Here is a 16,089-nt window from a genome sequence, read left to right on the forward strand (position 1 = left end):
GCTTTAGACCAGGCTTGAAACACTAGCTTGTTCCCTGATCCTGCCTCCGATTTTCATGTGCACTAGTAGCCCCTATTAAATAAGAAATCCTCCTATTTCTATGCACACTTCCTTGAGGAATTGCTTTCCTCTCCAACAATTCGCTCAATAACTCTCGGCACCTTTCTCTCATAAGCTCACACAAACCCGTGCTCAATTATGATACAATGAGTGCCTTCGTTCCTCCTTTTAAAGGCAATTCGAATGGCTAAAGTTAGCAAGTCTTATTTTTAGGAATCAAACTAGTGATTGAGTGGGTCATGCAACTCGTCCTAAGTCTCGATCTAGAATTAGAGTCTTTTACTCGTCCTTTTCCAAGTCAACTCACACTAGAAGACAGTGAACTCGGCCTTCTACTTTAACACATTAGTTAACTGCTACATAGCTCGTCCTAATTTTTAGGAAATCTCATATTCTTTAGGAAATCGAGCATGCCAAAGAAGAAACTCGATTTGAATCCTTGAATTAAGGCACAAATCAAGGAATCCATTTCTCGCTACCATTTTCAACAAAGTTAAACTGTCCTACAAAGGCACGTCTCTTCCTGTGGTGTATTCTGGAAAATAAATTCCCAACAGGGGACAACTTAAAAGGAAGAGGTATTATAGGGCCATGCTGGTGTGCGCTCTGTAAATATTGTTACGAAACAGTTGACCATCATTTTCAATCATGTCCTTTCTCTTTGGAAGTATGGGTTGCTGTCAGAGAATCTCTGGGTTTTCAATCTATCTGGCAGGGAGAGTCCTTCCAGGAGGCATGGGAGGCTTGGTGGAATGCTGCTACCACTAAGAAGAATCGAATCCTGCCCCCCCTAGTTTCCTGGGGTATATGGCTGTCACGAAATGATGAAATCTTTCAAGCCAAAACAAATATCCCTCACAAGGTGGCAGCTCAGGTCACTGCTATTTATGCTCTCACTTCCTCAGAAGATCCTGTCTACCAGCCACACATTATTTCTGAAGAACCCATCAACGGGATCTTATCCCTGGGCCTACTTTGATGGTGCCTCCCTGGCAGGAGGTGAATCCAGGGGGGGCTACCTTGTTCCTTCGTCAAGAGCATGTTTTCAAAATGCAGAGTGGGTTGGGCAGAGGCACAAACAATTTTCAAGAACTAATGACTCTCAAACTCCTTTTGCTGTTCGCTATAGAGAAGGGTGTTCCAAGGCTTCAGATTTTTGGAGATTCAAAGCTTGTCAGTAATTGGTTCAATGAAACTTCACGATGCCACATGCACACAGTGTCCTTTGCTTGACGAGATTTTCCTTTTAAAGCAGTCCTTTGATCAAATACCTTGTGATCATATCTACAGGGAAAGAAATGGGACGGTAGACTACTTATCTAAGGCACTTCACAATCTGAGGGCACTTTGAAAACTTTTGAGCAGTTAGATGGACAGTTTTATGAGTACTACCATCAGCCATTTATAGACGACAGGCAGATGGATGTTCCTGAAGTACCTCGCAGCTGATTTTTTGCATTTTTGTATTTATGCCTAAAGCCTGCAATATTGGCTCTATTGTGCTGTTTTGTATTTTTTCTTCTACTAATAGTCTCTCTAGAGACTGCTTTATGTATATGTATATATTTCTGAACTCAATAGGGCTTTTAAAGAGTCCTGGATGTTTATATCGACAGTATCTGAACAGTATGGGGTTATACTTGTGAGTGCACCTTGATTCACCTACCAAATGTAACTTTCAAAATCTTTTAATGAAAGTTGCACTTGTTTTCCTCGGATAAAAAGAAAAATAAACTTGTCAAGATAATGACACAATGAAGATATATACCATAATAAATAAGCCATTAGCATCACCCTATGGTCCACAGTGAATGGATTAGATGTCTGGTTCTGCATGAAATTTTACAAAATATACAAATATTTATATAACATGCAAACGGATGCACTTGGTTCCCTTCAAAACCTGGTTATTCAGCTTTATGTGCATCCACTAAAATCATCACCTTGCAGAAACAGATATGCACAATCCTTTGAGCTAAGTCAGGGGAAAGACATTGTATAATTTGACAAGATGATCTTGCACTACCTTTCTTTGTGCCATTTCAGATATGAGAATGGAAAACTAAAAATATATGCAAGAAACAGTTGCAGCTTCATGTTTTTGAGACGGATGCTTTACCTGCCAATGATAGCAACATTTTGGATTATTTCTGTTTTTACAAAGAAATTGAAAGGCCCAGGTTCACATTCAAAGATAGCATCAACCTAAGAGTTTAAACTGATCTCATCCACACAGTCAAGTCATGGACACACCTACTGTTTGTATCATAAAACTTCCTAAAATATAACTTATACCCTATGTTGCCAGGAAACATGGATTCAAGTACGGGTACTGGGACGGGTACATCACTTTTGAAATAGGGTACATGGGTTCGTCGCAGGTATATATATATATCTATATATAGATATATACCCCCAAAATATTTTCCAACTTTAAACAAGAAAAATAAAATATTTATTCTTTAAACTTTAAAGATTTAAACATGCATATCATTGAACATTCAAATTGATATCAAGTGCAAATTGGGGTTTACATATTAATAAAAATCACGATATATGTGCATTGTCATAGTACATTAAAAAATTGCCTTAAGGCATCTCCAAACACGAACTAGGAAATTTCGAAATAGTGAACAATGGCTTCCTCAAGACATGTCATCAGCATCACTTATATCTTCAGTGAGCATGCTCTCCAGCTACATACCTACACTAGTCAGGACCTTAACATAGCTACACTAGTAATGAAATTTGGTCTACACAATAAATCTACAGTGGCCATCTCTAGGTCGGAACAGCCAAAAGAGAAATAAAAAGGCCGAGCTTGAAAATAATTACAACAAAATCATTAAAAATAATTGACCCTAACATTCCCGATTTTTGGGTTCCACACACTTGTTGCCAAGGTTTGGCACACCCAAGTAGACAAAAGAAACCAAATTTTGGTTGCGAAGAAGAACCCGGTGCTTACTCAAAGCGGTTATTTTGGGTGTGTTTTAGAAGAACTTGTGCCTGAACCTGGTACTTGAGGACAAGAACCCTACCCCCGGGTTCGCGAACCCGTGCAACATAGCTTATACCACATCTGATCAGATTTGCATTTGGACAATGTGAATAACAATATATTTGATAATATTTGCATATGGACAATGTTAATAACAAATATCTCCCAGCATCCCTTTCAAACATGAGCCTTGGCTCCCAATGTTCATAATGCTCATTCTTTCTTGTCTTATTCCGTCTCTCACAGCCTAATAGTCACCTACTCATCTTAGAAAGTGAACCCTTGTCTCTTGATATTGATGTAAATACAGATTGAGTAAGAGTCTCATGGTTAAGAACATGTGTTTCCTCCTAAGAGGTCACAAGTTCAAATCCAAGGAGGGGGTAGAGTATGTACACCTTTATAGACTTTAGCGATAAAATTACTGTGTACGGGGATCCATTCTCAAGCAAACAAGGGGATCTCATCCATCCCTTATTAGACTTTAACAATAAAATCAATTTGGTGTCTGGCAATTATACATTTTTGTGATGTATAATTGCATACTTTTCTAAGGGCAATTCAACAAACCATACTTTCGTAAGAGATAGCACCCTATGTCAACCACTTCCACTGTCTTATAAATAATGCATTCATCCCTAACGAAAGAAAATGCATTTTAGCTAACAGTATGTTATTTATCGTGAATATCACTCAGTCTTATAATTATGCTAATAGTATATTACCTATTGAGAATATATATCAATCTTATAGTTCTACAAGTGCACATCATAACATATCCACAACTCTTCAGAAAAGGCACCAAAGAAGGTTTTATAAAAATTAACAACATGACAATTCTCCCATGTAAATTCATCATTATGCAATGGATTCTTTCCTTGCATAGTCTTTTTACTGTTCTCAAGTTTTTTTTTCTTTTTTTTATTCTGAGGTTTTCTGTATAAAAACTGTGGGGGGTGGCACCAAAACATCCAGTTTTTAGGAAGGGTTGCTCAGAAATCCCACTTTTCCAGGGTGGGGGTTGTCAGTGCCCAAAAGCCCCACATTTTGCCAAACATGACCCACATTGAAGAAATGTTTCCCTTGTGTTTTGAAAGCTTCACAAAATGGAAGGCATGGCAAAATGTTTCACCAGGTGTCTCACATCCTGAGGGCATGGGAAGCACAAGGGTCGCTTCACCGCCAACCCTGCAGCATGCATGCCCATGGAACATCCGTAAAAGCATATTAAACTGAAGCATGAACAGAACATTTGTACTTTAGTAATTATTAGTTGATTAGTTTTTCAAAGAAAATTTTTATTAAATGTAATGAACATGACATTAAGTGTTATGGCCAACCATAGACACATACTTCCTTGTGCAAATCATTAACAAACTGTGCAAAGTTCATAAGCTGAAGATGGTCCTTCTTGTCCTTCCCAAAAAAATACTCCACAAGACCTCCATTATCCACAGAATTGTCAACTTTAAGTCCTATACGAAGACCATCACGTTGAGCAGACCCTTGCCTGTTATTAGCTCACAAAAATTTCATTACTTTCTTGAATTCTTCTTTCTTTATCTCGCTGAAATAGGGAACAGTCTCCACGTTAAAGCTTTTTTTTAGATGTGTAGTCAACAAGCAAACACAAAAACTGAATTTTATCAGGAGTTCAAAAATGAACATTCCGAACTCTGAGAGGGAGAAAACTGCAATTAAAAAAATTATTGAGTGCCGCTCCGAGAACTATTTTAATACATCGAGAGACTCCAATGTAAATATGCAATCCTACAAAAGTCTTAATAACTAGAAGATACATCCCAGTGCATCATCCAGATGTAATCATTGGGAAAGTGCACCAGCCTTATTAAATGTGCCAGTTGGAAGGAAATTTGTGAAGAATAAGCACATTTTTACAATTGAACCAGCTCCATGTTAAATCCTTAATTAAATGAGTAATCAATGAACAAACATGAAAAGTGATTTTTAATAAGAGCTAGTGACAGTTGCTCGGAAATTTAAACAGCGAATTTGACCATTGAACAGACTTGAAGATATGTCGCAGTACCTCATACAAACAGTTTTAGTAAAGCATGCCAGTTGGAAGAAAACTTTTGAAGAGAGAAAATGAAATCTTGATAAAGCTCGTTGCTTCCTAAGTTTCATACAGTGTATGGATCACTTAGAGATGTCAAAATAAACATTCCTCAGACAATATTCTAGTTTTAGATTGAGTTTTTATTTGAGTAAAACGAAGATAATCACTTTGTTAATCTCAAAACAATCTTTTGTGTCTAGAATATTGTAAGACTCTTGAGAAACTATAAATTATCTGAACTAATCATCAAAGATGGATAATACTCTCAGCCCCTCTGCCTAACTAAATCTAGTGGCATTTCTTGTTACTGTGCATTTTTATCAAAAAACACTTATATCTCAAACCTAGAATATTAGTTCCAGTCAAACAAAATGTGGACGAAGACAATAATATTCATGTCAACCTGCTTCAGTAAATTAGACAGTAAGAAGCACAAAATTTTCACAGGTTGCAGCAAAATATAAGACCTAAAATTGAGGGTTTTACTTATTGTACTACAGAATGAGTAGCAGTGCATGGGTAAGCACAGCTTATATGGTTGATCACAAGTTACAACAACACCCCGTGATTATATTACTGGACTATCCTTATACTACTAACATTGCTAAGGCAAATGCCTTATCCGGGGACAAGTTCCACAATTCTGATAATAAAATCCCCATTAACGGCAGGCAATGGATTGAAACTACTTTCAAGCATGATTACCAGTCAATGAACTGATTAGCAAGCACTGGATTACTATGCAATGCAAATAACTTTTTGTTTGTACTCTATCACGTCAATGTCCATGTACAGTCAGCAAAAAAACAGTTGTTGCACTTTATAAGGAGGGAGAGGAGGGCATACCCATTGTGGTCCAGATTGAACATTTTGATCGCAGCTAAAATATCTGATTCGGGAATACTCGAGTGTTATGAAGAAAATATACCTGTTTAACATAATAACACGTAAGCATCCAATGCTGAAGAACATAATACTAAGGCTTATAAATGTTTAATTTCTCAGACAAGAAAATAATATAAAGAAACTACAATGAAACCTCTCTTCAATGAATAAAAATGTACCAACAAAAGTTTGAACTGAACCTTGAAATGTCAAGCATCCCAGGAAACTAAGGATTTAGTAGCCCTATATGATATTAGGATTCAATATTGATATATTTTTTGACTGCAAATGCTTGCTCCAGGAGTCTTGACTTTATGAGTTGACAAATGTAACCTAAAACTTGTAAAATTCTAACTCAAAAATGACAGCATGTTGCCAGATCATATGACAGAATGCACAATTACTACTACATCAGTGTGAATTTATCTCTTTATATATGCCCGACCAACTGAAGGCAGCAAGGTTCCCATGATTGCTCCATCTGTAATAATGTGAAGGATACCACATTCTTTTTCTCACCTAGTCTATATGGACAGATCTTTACAAAAAGTCCCATGCAATGCTTTATTTCTCTAAGGTATTTACCTGGGTAACTAGCCTTCTTTCAGGGCCAGAAAGAGATCTTTCAGGGGCTTCCTTCAAGGCCTTTAAGCAATATTTTTAGATTAAAAAGAGTTACTCTGGAAAGGAGATAAGGCCATTCCCATTAGTATCAAACCGCATGAAGAACTCTGAGTGAGGGCAATGAAGTTCTCCAGAAGATCGTTCCCCTCTCAAACATCCATTCCTGACAATATTAGAATCTGGTGTTGGAAACACAGGAACTACTGCTCGCACCTATGTTGCAGGAAACGTGGGGTAGGAGGGTGTTTCCGTACGGAAATGAGTACGAAACGCTGAAACGCGTTTGGTACAGTGCTGAAACGCGTTTCAGGCCGTACTGCCACGTTTCACGAAACTGAAACATGGCCAGTACGGCCTGAAACGCGTTTCAGGGCCGTACGACCCACGTTTCAGCATTTACTTGTGTTTTTTTTAATTTTTTTTGTTATTTGTTTTCTAATATATTCTTACGTTAGCCTGGTGACTTCTAGTTGCTTCCAGATGCCTGTCTAAAGTTATAAAAGTGAACTTTTGCCCTAGTGTTGATATGCAGACTTGCAGTTCATGGTAATGTTAAATTCTTAAAGTAAAAGTGATATTCTCCTTTATTTTTCATTTTCATCCTTTTACTTAAATTTTTAACATTACCATGAAATGACTCAGCATGTTTGAGAGTGGTTTCGCCCTTATTGGATTTCATATGGAGAAAGTAGAATTTTAGATCTCACTCAAAATCCAGCAGACTTATCTGTTTTTCAGGATTTCAGGATTGGGGGATTGCAATGTTTCCATTGGATTTTATCATGTACTAGGGTATGGAACTTGTATTTAATCGAGAGAACAAAGCCCTCTATGCAGGGGAGACTCCCAATAATCAAGAGATAGTAGGGTACTAGGGTATGAAACTTGTATTTAATCAAGAGCACTAAGGTCATTCGACTATGTAGGAGGAGACTCCCAATCAAGCACGAGACAAAAAATTAGAAATTTCTCGTGGCTGATTTTGGATATTTCTATTTTCATTATGTGATTATTCATGAGTAAATGTGATGTAAATTTAGATACTTTTAGTTTATGCATTGACAATTGACAATTTTATCATAATGTAATAAATTAGAATGTATCATATATGCTTTATGATTGCACATATTTCTTAAATGTCCTAAAATATATATATATATATATATATATATATTCGCGTTTCCCCGTTTCCAAAATTTGGGGAGGTCGCGTTTCGTATCGCTTCCCGTTTCGGAAACTCGTACCTGTTTCCCCGTTTCGTGCAACCTTGGCTCGCACCAGGTCAGCATGAGTCATAAATAACTCTCCATCAGAAGTTCTAAAGGATGCAAAGTATTCAAATACCTGAAAGAAATGCAAATATAAACGATAGTGTTTTAGTGTGCCCAAAAAGATGAAGACGACTAACAACAAATCAGACAGTATTTAGAGTGAAACTTCTATAAAAATATTTAGGCAACAACTCAAAGCTTCATGCAATGGCAGGATGTATAAGTTAGCAAGAAACACAGCTTACAAAAAAGCACGGTGTATGTTATGTTTCTCCACCTAAATTTCTTCTCTTATGAAGTAATTGGACGGCAGGCGAAAAAGGCAACACTATACTGGATATATTCCCAAAAGCAAGTAATGAAACAGTTCAAATTCTTTGATAATTAGACTACATAAACTCCAAGCCTCATCAGCATTATCTGAATATAACCTTCCATTAAGTTAGCTTCTAGTCTTCCTAACAAGTATTACCATATTTCAACTGCCAAAGTTAGAAAATTACCTTTTCAGGAGAACTTCGCATCCTTATTCTCCTTTCGTAGTTGAAAAATAGTCGTCTCCTGTACGAATCTTCCATACATACGAAAGAAAATCCTATCAAAACACTATGGATGCCTTTTCACAACATTTCTCATCATGAAAGTTAAAACAATTCACAAATTTCCACACACAGTTTCATGTGCCCACTTCAATTATTTCTCTGTGGAATTGGTTGTTGTGTCTGAAAAAGAAGGAAAAGGATTTAATTGAAATAAAATCAGTCTTGTGTCCAATCATATTGGGGAACTGGGACCTCACTAGCCTAAGGTGCTTGGCTTACCATAGATACATTTTCTGTGAGATATAAAAGTAACAATCTCCTGAGTATCCCTGAAAATCAAGCAAGCATAGAAAAAGCATAACCAAATCAAGATGAAAACAAATAGCTCATCTTAGCAAATACAAATCAATCAACAATTGGATGCAGTTAAAGAACTCTACTCTCTGTATGTTTGGTTTCAAAGATTGCACATAAACACAAAAACAACAATGCAAGGAGATCCCAAATCCAGAAATGATGCTCATAATAAAAATGGAACCCCACTAAGGGCACCTCTCTAGTTTATTCCTGCTATCATAATGCTCTCAAAACAACTTAAATTACACACCACTTAAAGAGCTTCATTAGACTATTCCTACTTCCATATTGTTCACAATCTTGGAAAAGATATGTAATATTTATTTCCTTAAGACGAATACATGCCAGACAAAAGCATAGCTAGAATGATATCAAGTCAAGTTTAAGTTTTAGCTTTAGCTAGAACAATATTGGGTCTATTTAAATATAAACTAAGGCTTTGAATCACCCAAACTATACCTCCATTTGGACTCCACATGTTGAACCACTAGGCTTAAATATCAATTCACCATTTGGGATTTTCAAATATCCAGACCGCCAGTAATGGCACCCCTCAAGGTAACAATATAAAAATATCAAAAACTACAAAACAATATAGCTCAAGGTAACAATACAAAACAATCGGTTATTACATATTGTTAATTTTAAGTACGTTCTATGCTAGAGCAATTTATTTAAATTTTCACAGTTAACAATCACATCAGCATTAAGATAAACTAGAGATAGAACATAAATATAAATCACAGAGGACAAACCAAGACAAGAGAACACAAGATGTGGCGCTAGCCAAGGACAAACCCCACAATGTGTGGGAAAACCCTTGATCAATTATTCTTTTATGTTCTTCAAAGTTCAGCAGAGAAAGAAAGAAAGAAGATAGTACATTTACAATAGAAGTCAACACTTTGACTTATCTAGATCTAGCATAGATCATTTCGTATAACGATGAGATCAGTTGAAGACATTCTGCTTCAACTGATTCTCCAAGGTGACCCCTACACCTATCATCGTGCTGCATCTCATCCATTTGCTGCACCTTACTGTGTAGCACCATCATGCTGCTCATGATCTCATACATCACGCTGCCCTACATCATGCTGTCCATGATCTGCATCATGCTGCCCATGCTCATGATCTCATTTATCATGATGCTTCCCGTTGCATCATTCATCACAGTTGCACCATTGCTGCACCTTTACTGAGATCATGCTTGTTGTACCTTTTGAAGTTGTTACAGCAGCATCTTTCCAATGATGAGATCTATTGAGATCTTCACTGTGCTCTTTGTTAGATAACTTCATTTAGGGCTTCATTATTATAATGACAGTTTCATCATGATTACATAAACACTATATAGAAACTGTAGTGATAACTGAGAGATCACTGTTGTGACAACGTTTGAGCTCATCCTTAAATTGATGCCAAGACATTACTGCTGACTCTTGAGCTAGCAGGAGCACAGATCAACACACATATATATACTGATATCATATGTTAATACATAGTCCTTTTTCATCCATCCGAGATTTGCTTATTCTTGTGGCTATTGCTGTTTACCGAGACAATGAGTACCTTACTGCGACTAAGTGTCTCCATTTACAGCGTGTAACTGTCTTCCTTACTGCGGCCACCATTGCCTGTGTGATCTTGCTGCGTCTGCTGCGTTGTTTATTCATTGCCTGCATAATTTCCAGCGTGTATGATGCCTTCATTGCCTGCGAAATTTTCCAGCGAGTATGGTCTCTCTGCCCTGCGTATAAATGATGAGGGCATTACATTGACTGCGTATCAATGTCTAACTGCGTGTAAGGTCTCTCTGCGTATAAATGATGAGAGCATTATGTTGGCTGTGTAGAGAGCGTAGAAATGTCTTTATGACTGCGTATATATATGTCTCCATGTACAGAGTTTGACATGTCTCCATGACTGCATTTGCATGTCTTCACATACAACATATCCGGTCTTCCATACAGTGTATGAGAGCAGCGTCTTCATATACAGTGTGAGACAGCGTATACATATACAGCGTATGAGGTCTTCCATGTACAGTATAAGTAATTGACTGCGTTGGATCAGTTAGGGCATCTTCTGTGGTTAGGGCTTCATGATGGGCTAGCATATTCTTTAGTGTCTCTTCTTCTCCAAAAACCCAAGACGTGGAGAGGAGGAGATCACTCAAGAATGTGTGTTCAAATGACATAAAATCCTCATCTATTTATACCTAAAACGTATAGGTTGAATAGACATGACGTTTGGGTTCTTGAGACTACATAAGCGCTGGTCGGCTTGATAATAATTACATAATCAAAGTAAATTCATATCTCCATAAATACTTATCGGAATCGGATGATTTTAGGATTAATCCTACACCTCTCGACGAGAGGGATCCAATAAAAATATCAGCTGCCATAAATAAGCTGACCCACATGGAGTTTGGCCCTAGTTGCCAATTTTAACACATATCAACAATTAGATGAAGTTAAAGATTATTATACACACACATATGATTATGTCTGAAAAAAATCTATGTTTCAGAAACTTATGTCATTTCTCCATTCAGGCAACTCAGTTCTAATTAAGTATCCCACAAGTGTGTGCATGTAGTCCCAATGGTTAGCTTACTGAGTTGAACCATCTGACATAGGCCACAGGTTCAAATCCAATCAAGTCCATTGGGGTTACCAAATGTTATTGTGGTTGGTGGGTAAGCCATCCTCTGTCCAAATAGTCTAGGGAAGATAGGGTTGGATTCCACAAGATCTTCCTTGGGGAAAATGTGTGTTTGTGTGTGTGTGTGTGGAGCCAGGTGAGGTGAGGCACAGAGGACAACTCAACAATCAGTTGAGGTGGCCAGCCAAAGCATGTTGCTGATGGGGATCCAACAGCACAAGTTCCAATTTAATCAATCAAGTCCTTCGGGGTTTACCAACCAATAATTGTGGCTGGCACTTGAACTGCCCTCCATTGAGATATTCCAAAGAAAATGGAGGAATCCCACAAGATTTTCCTCAAGTTTTCTTCATTCAGCCTCAGATGCTAGAAGAGATAGTTTTTGTGAACCATGACCTGGTTTCTGGATCCTTTCCCTCTGTACATATCCTCCCCCTTGCAGCCGCCCACACTTGGAGTCAATGGTTCTACATGTTTTAATATATACACATCATGTTTTACTTTAGATAGACCTCTTGTTCTTTATATAGGAGACATTTTTGTACTCCTGCTTTGTATCAACATCATTGCACTGAGCAGTCTAGTTGACCTACTTATATGGTCATTTGTTGCACATTAATATAACTATCTTATCTGACCTATCCTTGGAAATATATGTGTGTGTGTGTGTGTGCGCGCGCGCGCATTTGTTACACACAAATATATAAATGCTTGTTACACACACCCACACAAAAAAAAATGTTTGTTTCAGAAAAAATTCTCCCTTCCAAAAGTTTGTTAATTTTCCCATTTCCAACAACTGGATTCTAAGGATCTAATTAATTATGCAAAACATTCCATCCTTTGAAAGACATGTTAGAAAACATATGCTTGATTAAGCAATCATTCACATCCACAGGTAAAATCTAAGTTTAGACATATCTTGATATCACATGATTTATTAAATGGAAATGGAAACATATGTAGATTTCCCACTTGAAGAAAATCAAAATGAAAATATTTTATTGGATCGATTGTGGTTAAGAGAAGAAGAGAGTGGCGTGCTAGGCTACCTACCACGGTTGAATTTTATTAATGATCATTTGGCATTCTAAAAGCCATAAAGGCAGAATTATTTTTTGTTGAATCCAAAGCTTGTGCCTAGTCATCTATGTTGTCTTTGCCTCATCTAGCAAAACTGATTCTCGTAAACAAATAGTTAAAGTCCATACCGTTGTCTCTTGGATTGTACAGGCACCGCGACAACCGCTAAGGGCGAGGGTTGTCACTCTGATCCCTGCCCACTCTGTTCTAGTTGTCTCCAAACAGTAGGCTATAAGGGGTAGTCCCGATGGAAATGAGGTGGAGGAAAACAAGTTGAGAACCAACTTGTTCTAGAGACACAGTTGATGGCCTAGCTACTCGGTAGAATTTAGCAATATTAAGAATTTGATTAGATTTAATGTTAAGACTAACGTCTGATGGAGTAAAAGCTTCTTGCTTGTTAGAAGTTATAGCCAAGTAACCAAATGAACAAATGTCGCTAATCTGATGAACTAACCTATATGAAGATGCAACTCCTAAGAACTAGGTGTGATGCTAGGATGTTGGTTAATTTTTAGATTAAATGCCTAATCTAAGTGGAACCTTTCCATTAATTGTTTTGAGAAACAATGTTCAGAGTAGGTTGCGAGATGGAAGCCAACGGAAAAAGGTAGTGGCCTGATTAACGATACCTCCCCTTGTGTTCCAACCACCCAATGCCTCCAGCGCTGCAAAGACTATGGCTCTGACGACTGCAAGGTCATTGTGTTAAACACTAAGAAGCGTTGAATCCCTCAAGCTAGATGACAGAGGGTTGTCCTAGGAGTCTATCAACCAAGCTTATGCTTGGAGGTAAGTTATTAAGTGCAAAGCTAAGACTAGAATGCTTATGCAATGATTATGAGTGAAGTCACTTGAGTTAAGATTGTTTAAGTGTTTAAGTACTTAAGTTATAATTACTTTTTATGACAATGGTACTTAATAGCAATTAGAAGACAATCTTAAAACAAGACAAGTGCTTAAGGATACAAGTGCCAATGAATCAATCCACAATATACTTAGAACAAATTATCCAATTTCTCAATTATTACACAATGCCAATAAAATTTATTCAAAACGTTCTTATCACAATGCCAATTAGATTTCAAATGCCAAAGTAACTTATACCATCAACAAGATCAGCAATTTAGAGCTTAAGTGTATGAGTGTTTTAAGTGTAAAATTAAAAAATACTTCTACCTTAGAACAAGACAAGTGAATGTTAGATCTTAAATATCCCAAATCAGCAATAATACTTCAGAAATTCAAGCACTTATTTTTTTTTGTAAGCTAAGGTAGAACCCATTCTATTACTCGATAGAAATTAGAACTTTACATATCATCAGGAAAGTATAGAGAACCCGCCCACTTGGGGAAATCGAGTGATAAACCACCTATAGTTTCTGGTAGCCGCCCAAAAATAAAAGGCCCACAGTCTCAGAATCTTAGCCAAAATTACTAAACAGTCATTAGAGTTCCTAATGCTATTGATCTGCAAAAAACAAGTATCTTTCTCTAAGAATCTCAAAAAACTACAGCTAAAAAGGCAATGAAGATTTTCCAGCATATCTTAGATCAGGCAGTATCCATGTCAGGTTGTTGACTTGTCCCTCCCGCATCATCTCGTTGCATGCTCTTCAGCAGTTGATGCATAGCCTCCATCTTTTCCTCTTGTCGCTCCATAGCAACACGAATGAAGCTAAGCTCTCTGCGCAGGTCCGGGTCTCCCTTGACCAGCTCCACCATCTCTTTAGCCACCTGCTCGAGCGCCTTCGCCAGTAACCCCTTCATCACCTAGTAAATGTGTAGTGACTGTTTAAAGAGCGTCCTTCGTCCCCTAGTATGACCAGGGTCGTGGAGCAGAGACTCCCATTCTTCCATTTCGTCAGCGGACTGGTTCTGGAGGGACTCCTCCTCCATAAACTGCATAACTCTTCGAACAACGGGATTGGACTCCCTCTGGAACGCTCTTTCCGCCCGTCTGAGTCTATAATTCACTGTTTGCATTGTCTTTTTCTCAGGATTCAACTTCCGCCCCGAACTCTCACCTTCCCCTGCGTCCTCTTCCTCTGGCCCCATCCTCTTTTTCTCCTCGCCTTCGTTTCCTCAACAGGGTTTCTCGCACGGTTCCTCAGCCCCGGGCTCCGCTCCTTCTTCCCCTTCGGCTCAGAGAACCCTTCACACTGCTGGCGCTGACCCTCAGCAGCAGCCCTTTTCTGCGTGACCGACCACCCTCCATCACCACCCAGCGGAAGTTCCTCCTCCAACTCATCTTCAATTTCCCAAATCTCCGTCGGGGGGCTATCCTGGGCTCTGCCCTTCCCTTTCTGTTCCTGCGTCTCCGTCGCCACCCTTTGATGTTCCTCAGTCTCCTTGGTCCGCTGCCTGGTCTCCATAATTCGCCCGCTTCCTTTACTGGGAGGTCTCTGATATTCCACGCGCTCAATCCAGGCTAGACGGCTCTCCAACACCCTAATCACTCCTCTCCCAATTTGGAAACAACCAGATGTCCGATCGCCTTCCCCGATCTTGATATAAATAGGATTTTTGACCTCCTCATACCGTTTATCACCGGCGAACGAATGCCGCCATTTGCTAGCTCGGTGGGCAATATTAATGGTAATTATTCCTTGGGTAATGTTTGTTATCGAGGCTTCTGACAGCCCACCATCCCCTCCACTGAAAATACATAAATTAATGATCTCACCCTGCGCAAGATCGAGTGCCATTACCTTCGCACACTGCCATAGTACAGCTCTGTACTCAACCATCATTTCATTAAGCTTCCCCGATTGATCATTGATAAAAAACCGGGATCTCCACATCCTTTGTTCATGCCAGCTCAAAGATCCGACAAGGTGCTTACGTGGCTTGGTCATAATCCGAGTTAATGATCCCAGCCAACTCTTTCCACTCGCTGTTTCCACACACAGCCTTCCATTGTTGGTCAATCCTGTTACCCCTCCCTCTGCTGCCCCAATTGGCCAGGTAATCAGCCGCCTGGTTACCTTTCCTGCGGACATGACTTACTACCTTATACTCAATCTTTTTTAAGAGAACTGCAATATCCTGAACGATACCCGCAGTACGCCAACTGCTGGTGGCTTTTTCCCAGCTCTTGCCATTATTTAATTTCCTCACCATGTCCACTGCAATCTGAGAAACGCCCGCGATTTCCAGGTTAGGATAACCATTTCTAACTGCAATCCTTAATCCTTGATGGAGGGCCCAGAATTCAGCTTCATTATTAGTCATCTCTCCTCCCCCTTCTGCGAATATCCATCTGACCTGTTTATTACTATCTCTGAAGATGCCTCCGAAGCCTGCTTCTCCTGGGTTTCCTTTCGAAGCCCCATCGAAATTTAACTTAACAAAGGTATTCCTGGGATAACTGAATTTGTCAGGGCTCTGGCTCCTCATGTCCTGAGGGACGGATAGCTTGTGATGGACCATCTCCAGTTTTAAGTTTAACTTAATCAGAATTTCTTGTTCCTCCTGATTTGTCTTCCAATCATCCTCGTACCATCTCTCCACCAG

General features: G+C 38.7%; 1 pseudogene across 1 annotated transcript in view; it reads right to left on the bottom strand.

Moving 5' to 3' along the window:
* LOC149261175 (calcium uptake protein, mitochondrial-like) overlaps positions 1 to 16,089 on the bottom strand; it is a 199,114-nt pseudogene that overhangs the window by 28,485 nt on the left and 154,540 nt on the right. The window contains exons 2-6 of the transcript XR_016258402.1: positions 8,425 to 8,492; positions 7,929 to 7,994; positions 6,706 to 6,863; positions 5,988 to 6,069; positions 4,415 to 4,628 (exon numbers count right to left, since the gene is read on the bottom strand). The product of XR_016258402.1 is annotated as a calcium uptake protein, mitochondrial-like (transcript). The remainder of the gene's footprint in view (positions 1 to 4,414; positions 4,629 to 5,987; positions 6,070 to 6,705; positions 6,864 to 7,928; positions 7,995 to 8,424; positions 8,493 to 16,089) is intronic.

Source organism: Pinus tabuliformis, chromosome 6 (genome assembly GCF_031772625.1).
Source record: "Pinus tabuliformis cultivar Carrire ecotype Pingquan chromosome 6, CPIR1, whole genome shotgun sequence".
NCBI classification, from domain to species: Eukaryota; Viridiplantae; Streptophyta; class Pinopsida; order Pinales; family Pinaceae; genus Pinus; species Pinus tabuliformis.